Source organism: Pristiophorus japonicus, chromosome 6 (assembly GCF_044704955.1).
Source record: "Pristiophorus japonicus isolate sPriJap1 chromosome 6, sPriJap1.hap1, whole genome shotgun sequence".
Taxonomy (NCBI): Eukaryota; Metazoa; Chordata; class Chondrichthyes; family Pristiophoridae; genus Pristiophorus; species Pristiophorus japonicus.
Window position 1 is genome coordinate 71766217 of NC_091982.1, and position 10012 is coordinate 71776228.

The window sequence follows — 10012 nt, forward strand, 5'->3', positions numbered from 1 at the left end:
CAACGTACTGGTTCAAACGGCTCACAAAGTCTGTCCAATCTCCTCCCTCCACGAATTGCTCTGAAAATCCAATCATGCTCATTTTGCAAACAAAGATTCTTGTATTCTCGTTATGTGTGCAATAAAGGTTCAAACTGAGTACTATTTAACTAAGCAAGGTACAACCTTGGCTCTGCTTTATTTAGGTCCAAAGTGCCTGATTCACAAAATGGCTGGCCTTTTATACCAGAGCAGCACCATGTGCGTGCTGCTCAGTGGCCGCCAACAATGACACCATCTGGTGGCTGCAAACAGCATGTACATACATGACAGGAAGGATTAGCCCTGGGGGTCCTCAACATTGACTCCAGACCCCATGAAGTCTTGTGGCTTCAGGTCAAGCATGGGCAAGGAAACCTCCTGCTGATTACCACCTAGCGCCCTCCCTCAGCTGATGAATCAGTACTCCTCCATGTTAAACACCACTTGGAAGAAGCATTGAGGGTAACAAGGACACAGAATGTAGTCTGGGTGGGGGACTTCAATGTCCATCACCAAGAGTGGCTCGGTAGCACCACTACTGACTGAGTTAGGCGAGTCCTGAAGGACATTAGTGCCAGACTGGGCCTGCAGCGGGCGATGAGAGAACCAACACGACGGAAAAATCTACTTGACCTCGTCCTCACCAATCTACCTATTATAGATGTATCTGTCCATAACAGCAATGAGGTTGGTCAAGCAAGACTTTCCCTTTTGAAATCCAATTGTTGACAATTTGTTGTTATATTTTTGGTTTCTAGATGTTCTTCTATTTTCTCCTTTAGTAGGGATTCCATTATTTTTTCTACAACTGATGTTAAGCTGATGGGTCTATAATTCCCTGGACATATTCTATCCCCTTCTTGAATATAAGTATTACGTTAGCTATCCGCCAGTCCTCTGGCACGACATCTTTTTTCAACAAATTATTATATATGTGCAGTAATGCCTCTGCTATCTCTTCCCCAGATTTGTTTAAAATGCGTGGATGCAATCCATCTGGATCAGGGGTTTTATCCTCTTTGAGTTTGATTAGTTTATTTACTATATCCCCTCTTTTTATTTTAAATGCACTTATCTCATTGTTAATCTCATCATCCAATGTCATGTCCTCCTGTTCTATCTCCCTGGTAAACACTGAAGCAAAATAATTATTTAATATTTCTGCCATCTCTATCGTTACCTGTGGTATTATCCTGTTGGAGGTGGGCGAAATTTCTCCGCGCCTGGTTTTGGGCGCACAGTTTGAATTAAAAGAAAATTTAGCACACAGTGAGATGAGCCACTATATGTTCTAGAATTGGGCTCTTAGAGCCAAAAAATGTTGTGTGCTGGTAACGGGGCACGATGCTCAGCACCGCACTCACCACATCAGCACAACGCTGATGGCGACATGGGAAATTTCTTCACCACCCAAAGGGTAGTGGGGCCTGAAACTCACTGCGTGAAAGGGTGGTACAGGCAGAAACTCTCATCACATTTAAAAAGTACAAGTTGAGCCTCCCTTATCCGGAACCCTCAGGACCTGTTCCGGATAAAGGATTTTTCCGGTCGAGGGATCGTCATGTTAAATTGGATGGTACAGGTACTGAGCAAGGAGATATCGGGGCTGGCTGGCTTGGGGCTGGGAGTGCAGCAGAGAGATCATGGGGGGGTGGGGGCTGGTGTCGGTGGATCGCGGGGTCAGGCCAGTGATTGCGGGAGTCGGCAGCGAGGAAGGACTTCGATTTGTTCATGTCGGAGTTCTGCCCATGCGCCACCCGGTGGCCGGGAATGGTTCAGGATGAGGGGTAGTTTCGGATAAGGGAGCTCTAGATAAGGGAGGTTCAACCTGTACTTGGATGTGCCATAAGGTACAGGGCTACGAGCCAAGAGCTGGAAAGTGGAATAGCTTTTTGTCACCCGGCACGGCCACGATGGACCGAAATGGCTATAAAGGCAATCCTGTGGGTCTGGGGGACATGGATGGTCCTGTGGGGCTGGGTGACGGAGACGGTCCTGTGGGGCTGGGGAGGAGTCGGACCTGTGGGGCTGGGGAAGGAGACGGTCCTGTGGGGCTGGGGGAGGAGTCGGACCTGTGGGGCTGGGGAAGGAGAGGGTCCTGTGGGGCTGGGGGAGGAGATGGTCCTGTGGGGCTGGGGAAGGAGACAGTCCTGTGGGGCTGGGGGAGGAGACAGTCCTGTGGGGCTGGGGGAGGAGACGGTCTTGTGGGGCTGGGGGAGGAGAGGGTCCTGTGGGGCTGGGGGAGGAGATGGTCCTGTGGGGCTGGGGGAGGAGACGTCCTGTGGGGCTGGGGGAGGAGACGTCCTGTGGGGCTGGGGGAGGAGACGTCCTGTAGCTCTGGGGGAGGAGAGGGTCCTGTGGGGCTGGGGGAGGAGACGTCCTGTGGGGCTGGGGGAGGAGACGTCCTGTAGCTCTGGGGGAGGAGAGGGTCCTGTGGGGCTGGGGAAGGAGGCGGTCCTGTGGGGCTGGGGGAGGAGATGGTCCTGTGGGGCTGGGGGAGGAGACGGTCTTGTGGGGCTGGGGGAGGAGACGGTCTTGTGGGGCTGGGGGAGGAGACGGTCCTGTGGGGCTGGGGGAGGAGACGGTCTTGTGGGGCTGGAGGAGGAGAGGGTCCTGTGGGGCTGGGGGAGGAGACGGTCCTGTGGGGCTGGGGGAGGGGACGGTCCTGTGGGGCTGGGGGAGGAGACGGTCCTGTGGGGCTAGGGGACGGAGACGGTCCTGTGGGGCTGGGGGAGGAGACGGTCCTGTGGGGCTGGGGGAGGAGACGGTCCTGTGGGGCTGGGGGAGGAGACGTCCTGTGGCTCTGGGGGAGGAGACGGTCCTGTGAGGCTAGGGGACGGAGACGGTCCTGTGGGGCTGGGGGAGGAGACGGTCCTGTGGGGCTGGGGGAGGAGACGGTCTTGTGGGGCTGGGGGAGGAGACGGTCCTGTGGGGCTGGGGGAGGAGAGGGTCCTGTGGGGCTGGGGGAGGAGACAGTCCTGTGGGGCTAGGGGACGGAGACGGTCCTGTGGGGCTGGGGGAGGAGACGGTCCTGTGGGGCTGGGGGAGGAGACGGTCCTGTGGGGTTGGGGGAGGAGACGGTCCTCTGGGGCTGGGGGAGGAGACGGTCCTGTGGGGCTAGGGGACGGATGGCAATTGTTGCAGGAAGGTAATATGCGTCAAACTGTATTGAAGGCTATGGAGAAATCAAGAGTAATGAGTAGGGATAATGTACTATGGTCACAGTCACAAAGGATATCCGTGAATGGCTTGGGTGGCTTTGGTACTGAGAAAGGTGAAAGTTAGCCTGGTGGGATTTGAATAGGAAGTTTTGGGAGAGATGTGCATGGCGTTGTGTGGTGACAACACATTCAAGAACCTTTTAGAGAGTAGAGGGAAGTTGGAGATGGACCAGTAGTTGGATGCGTTGAGAGTGTTATTTTTGAGTCTGAACAGTTGATGATTAAAGCGAGCCTTTGGCTGGGGGTCAGCAAGGAGAATTGAGTGGGGAGGGGTCTGTGGGGCAGGTGGTAAAAGCTCCCATGGTACTATTTGAAGAAAAAGGAATTATTTGGGTGTACTGGAAAACATTTCTCCTGCAACCAATTTCATGAGAAAGAATGGATCAACTGGTCATTCATCTGCCTTGCTGTTTGTGGGACCTCGCAGTCGGTAAATCACTTGCTTTGTTTGCCTACGTCAGCGTCACAAACTAACATTACATGTTAAACTTTGGGATGTCCTGACCATGAGCTAGTCGAAGTTTGTTCCTTGCTTTTCTAATATTTATCCAAATAACTTTGAATTCCCTGCCTTGTGGTAAAGCATTCCATGTTCTAATAACTTTCTGTGTGAAAATATTTCTTCTAACTCCCCTCTTTGTATTTCTGGGGATGATCCTCAGTTTGTGCCTCTTTATTACCGACTCACCAACCAGTGGAAGCAACCAGTTACCATTTCAATTCTCGCCTCCCATCTAGTTTATTGGCTTTATGCCTGGGCTGTAATTCTTGCGAAACTCCTCACCCCAGATGGGAAGAATTTATTTAGTTTGAGACTATGTACAGAACCAGAGCATTATATATGGTCGATGAAATGAAGCAAAGAAACCTCTTCTCCTGCCTGCCCAGAGGCCATCGCCCAGTTTGTAGCTTGTCTAATGAGTGACTGCTGTGAAACCAAAGTAACAATCATTTTTTTAATATTTGTTTTTAATGAAATCTGTTCCGTAAGCACATATTCTGTCTACATAGAATCCAGAAACTCATTACTAAATATGCCCGTAGATCCAATATAAACTAAAATGTGGAACTCCCAGGGTTTGAAGGAATCCTAAATAATGTGTGAGCCATTGTTCATGAGTTTATCTTCATGATGTCAAAGTCACATCAAATATGACTGTAATTAAGAAAAACTTGCTGATATTTTAGCATGGTCCTGTTTTCAAAGTTTGGTCCCATTTGGTATAATTCAGACCAGAACTGCAGCTGGTTTTACTTAATGTTGCAATTACCCCATATTTAAACAAGTTTTGTACATGCCAAGGGAGCAGAACTGTTTTCTTCCCATCACTAACATTTTTTATGTTTTTTTGAAATTATTGTGAAACTGATTCATTGAACTGTTTCAAAGTTTGAACACCCAAAGAAACTGAAAGATTGCCACTCTCTGGACTCTAGTAATGCTGGGCGATCTGGTGTTTGTTTGCAGCACCTGAGTGTATGTATTGTGTCAGTACTTCCATAGCACCATGGGTAATATTTATTAAATTACAACATGGCACTTTGTTGTTTTCACGTGGGCTTTAAGGGTCACAAACAACTATAAATCTTTTCATTTCTGTTGCATCTTAACTACTGATTATCTCACCTGTACTTATCTTGAAGTACGCCCTTAGCAGTACTGGAATGGATGGTTAATGCTGTGATGTGTTTTTTACTGGTGGATTGTTCTGAATGGTGGAAGGAATGTATTGATTCATGGTGCATGTTGTCAGTTGGTGAAATGCACTGATTATGGAATGTATTGATTGGAGCACCATGGGTGCAGGCTATCTTAGAGTAATGAGACAGGATTAATAAAGGATCCTCCATTAAAGAATCCCTAGGAAAGAGTGATCATAGAATGGTTGAATTTCAAATTCAGTTGGAGGGTGAGAATGTTGGGTCCCAAACCAATGTCCTGATCTTAAATAAAGGTGATTACAAAGATATGAAGGCAGAGTTGGCTGAAATAGACTTGTAAAATGGATTAGTGTAAGATGGTTGATGGGCAGTGGCAGACATTTAAGGAGATATTTCATAACTCTCAACAAAGATATATTCCAGTGAGAAAGAAAGACCCAAAGAGAAGGATGAACCATCCGTGGCTAACTAAGGAAGTAAAGGATGGTATGTATCAAATGGAAAACATTGGCATACAATGTTGCCAAGATTAATGGGAGGTCAGAGGATTGGGACATTTTTTTAAACCAGCAAAGGACAACTAAAAAAGATAGAAGGTGGATTATGAGAGTAAACCAGCAAGAAATATAAAAACAGATAGCAAGAGCTTCTACAGGTATATAAAAAGGAAGAGAGTAACTAAAGTAAATATTGGTCCCTTAGAGGATGAGACTGTGGAATTAATAATGAGGAACAGGGAAATGGCAGAGACTTTGAAAAATATTGTGTATCGGTCTTCATGGTAGAAGACACTAAAAACATCCCAATAGTGGATAATCAAGGGGTGGGAGGAGGGGGGGGGAACTTAATACAATAACTATCACTAACGAAGTAATACTCGGTAAAATAATGAGACTAAAGGCAGACAAGTCCCCTGGATCTGATGGCTTGCCTCCTAGGATCTTAAACGAAGTGACTGCAGAGATAGTGGATGCATTGGTTGTAATCTACCAAAATTCCCTGGATTTTGGAGAGGTCCCAGCAGATTGGAAAACCGCAAATGTAATGCCCCTATTTGAGAATGGAGGCAGACAAAAAGCAGGAAACTATAGACCAGTTAGCCTAACATCTGTCGTTGGGAAAATGTTGGAGTCCATTATTAAGGAAGCAGTAGCAGGACATTTGGAAAAGCAAAATTCGGTCAGGCAGAATCAGCATGGATTTATGAAAGGGAAGTCATGTTTGACAAATTTGCTGGAGTTCTTTGAGGATGTAACGAGCAGGGTGGATAAGGGGAACCAGTGGCTGTGTTGTATTTGGACTTCCAGAAGGCATTTGACAAGGTGCCACATAAAAGGTTACTGCACAAGATAAAAGCTCACGGGGTTGGAGGTAATCATAGAATCAGAAATTTAAAGCATGGAAGGAGGCCATTTCGGCCCATCATGTCCACGCCGGCCGACAAAGAGCTATCCAGCCTAATCTGCAAGTGGTTTCTCTTAGGTATTTTCGAAGCACCCCCACTTTACAATAGCTCTAATGCTGGGAATTATTACTGTACGGAACAGGTGAATGTGTCAGGGATGGGTACCTTGGTCTGAGTATCAGCAATGCTTTTATTAAAGTTAAAAAACACACCTGCACCCAGTAAAACCACACACACCCTGGTGTGGAAAACATACAAATGCAGTACAATACACAGTGTGGCCTGTCTAAACAGGCCCCTAACACGAAGTACCCACGTCTAAAACACCTCCCCTGTAAACCTGTAACAATTTGGTTGGGAGAAAGCACAATATCCTCTCACACCATGGCTGTGATCTTAAAAGATGTGTGTGCAGAAATGCTCACCAATTTCACTGGCTTACTTGCTGCTTCTTCCGATGAAAAGGTGTCTCTTCTGGTTTCTTCTTCTTGTAGGGGTGAACAGCGAGGCGAGAGAGAGAGCTGTGACCAACACGGCCTCTTTATATTTCAAGTTTGTTTGCCTTTTCAGGCTGAATAATGTTTGTTTTGAGAGCTTCCTATGGGTATGACTTCTGCTTTTAGCTCAGTAAAGTTTCTTCCTTTGTTTCGAGGTTTCCTGTTTTTCCAGCGATGGGTTTCGCTTCCGAACAGTCTGGGCTTAATGGTTTTCTATTGTTTTGGTATCTCATCCAGGTAATGGCTCCATCAGTTCACTTGACGAGTTCACATTGCTTAACAAAACACAGTCCATTTGCTCATCACCTGCGATGAATTGCCTTATCTTGGCCATTGTCTTCCCAGACCCCCTGCCCATCATTCTAAGTCCAACATGGAGCAGCATCCAGCTTTTTTCTGGGGATTAAAACTCAATGTCCAGATCCTTGGGGATTCGATGCTTACAGACCCCCACCCCCCCATGATATTTCAAGTGTCTTCTAGAACATATCAACGTCCACTAGTGAGCAAGCATCGTGTTTCCCAACCAATCCTATCCCATTTCACTTGTAAAACACGCCAAATATACATCCCTGAAATACAACTGTGCATCGCACTATTACCATATAGATACAGAAAGTTACATTCAAGGTTCATTAACTACGGCCTCCCATCGATTCCGGAGTGCCTGACTTCTCCTTTTATGAGAAATACACAACAGGTATATCACAATCAAACACTGTGCAATGACGAGAGCGTGTGAGCATATCCAAATCCACGGAGGAACCTCCACACTTATACCCAGGTCCCACCAGGGCATTTATCCCTTTAATTCTTTCCCCTGTGTCCCGGTTTGTCTGTTCCAATGTGAAATAATGTTTTGGGGATAGCTCAACGGCCTTTATTAATGTTGTTAGGTGTTCCGGCAGAAAAGGAATCTGATACCGAACTGGATGGTGTACTGTTGCAGGTTTGGGATCGTGTCATTTACCGTAATGTGTACCGTGGATGGTTCTGGGATTGGAATAATACGTTCCTGTGCCACTTGAACTTCGGCGTGGGTTTTGAAGCAGAAAGTGCTGTCGGTGACCGGACACCAAGTGTCCCGGTGCACTTGATAATGATCCACACTCGTGGTTACACAGTATGTCCCGTCGCCCGCATATGCTTCCTGAGGTGGAACGTGGCTCTGGGCCCTCACCTCCATGGTGCAGTTGATAGGCTCTCGACTCTCAGATTCAAACCCACACTCTGGCCGATCGAACGTGTTCAAATGCTGGGGACACAATATGACGTGTGCACCCCTGCTCTGGCACCCCTTGAGGTCAGTGCTGGTCATGGCGTGCTCCCACTTTATAACAAATGGTGGGACCGCATGATACCGCATGTACACCCCTTCCCGTATGACCCCAATGTTCTCCACCCTGTATATCGGCGCTGGTTGTGATATCCCACCCATTACCTGCATACGCAGCACTATCCCATGATTGTGTGGTTGGACCAACCGCAATCCACTGGGACTGGGTAGGCTTTGGAGTCTAGACGGAGCTGACACAGGATCATCGATTTACTATTCGGGCTGAGAGCTGAGAGGTGCCGGTTGCTGATCCATGACGGAGCGCGACCTTGCTGGAGGTCCTCTAAATTACTGCATCCCTCGCTCAGCAACCAGGCACCGTATAATAAGCACACTTCGTTTCGTGCTGCCTGTGCCAAGGCATTCCTGTCCTCCCGTATTAATGCATTTACAGTCTTTGCGTGTGTCTCCAGCTCTGTGATAACCTCCTTTAAATGGACAGTCATTGCCTGGCCCTCCTCTAACTCCAACCCCACCACCGCATCCCCTCTCCCCAGGAATTTTCCGCAGCAGGTCCTTTAATTTTCTTTGGGCCAATTCTTGTCAGATCAACTCCAGCGCCAAAGATCACTTTGCGCTATTTACACTTGATCTTAGCCAAAAGGCCGAGAAGGGAAGCTGCACCGTTCCTGGATACACTGCAATACCAGGTCGGTGCGTGGAGTGGACGGAGCAAGCCCCTGTTCCATCTCCCTGTTCCAAAAACCAATTCAATATTTGGTCCCCATAGGGGATATTAAACTGATAAGAACAGATACTACACTTGATCTTAGCCAAAAGGCCGAGAAGCGATAGCTGGTCCTTTAAACCACTAACCTGCATCTGCAGCTGCACATCATCCACACTGTTGATGCTAAACGCCGAAGCGACATCATTGAGCACCCCTCGCCTCTGCCTCCCCGGACCAACGTTATCAAATACTCCCATATTGTACAATCTTTCCCGACTCACATCCCCCGTAACTGAGTTCAAAGAACTGGCGGAACAGCTGCTCAGTTTCTTTTGGACACCACTCGGGCATATGTACCCCAGTTAGGTTTAAAATGACCGACGCGACCACGTAATGCACCCCCTGGACTTTCTAGTCGGGACTAAAACTAAACCATTCCCTGGGTCGGTGTGGTGGCTGAACACCTAACTTCTGTCGTCTGTACCGGTGGAGCTTTGGGCAGGGGCTTCCTCTTGTATGCGACAAGCTCCGTGGACGTTATTATGTTGGGAGGGTCTGGGATCACACAGGAGTCCATACTCCGATCCCATCTGATCCCAGCCCTGGTGTTCTGCTATTGCCTCGAAAAGGCAATCGACACACCTGCTGGGCTGATCTGCTCCGACCCCAACATACACGGTAAAAGGCCCAACGTCGCTGAGGCTCGGGAGTTCGTGGAGACGAGCTTGTGCAGCTGCAGCAGGGAGAGAAGGCAAAATAGAGGCAGAAAGAAATCGAAAGGTAACATCACAGCCAAGGGGGTAAGTGATTGGCTGGTGATTGGCGAGTAGCTTTTCGTTTTCATTTTTTATCAGGAAGTAACCTTTAACATTGTTGTTGCCAATTTAAGTTAATCTAAGGGTTAATTCATGGCAGGAGAGCTCGGACACGTGTTATGCTCCTCCTGTACTATGTGAGAATTCAGGGATGCTTCCGATGTCTCTGACGACAACGTGTGCGGGAAGTGTGTCCACCTCCAGCTCCTGATGGACCGCATTGTGGCACTGGAGCTGTGGGTGGATTCACTCTGGAGCATCCACGATGCTGAGAATGAGATGAATAGCACGTTTAGCGAGTTGGTCTTACCGCAGGTAAAGGGTACGCAGCCAGATAGGGAATGGAAGAACAACAGGAAGAGCAGTGCAAGGAAGGTAGTGCAGG

The 10012-nt window shown here is 48.0% G+C and overlaps 1 pseudogene; it reads right to left on the minus strand.

The window, feature by feature from the left end:
• Nucleotides 1–8755: 8755 nt before the first annotated feature.
• On the minus strand, nt 8756–8935 carry LOC139266503 (U2 spliceosomal RNA; annotated as a pseudogene).
• Nucleotides 8936–10012: the final 1077 nt, after the last annotated feature.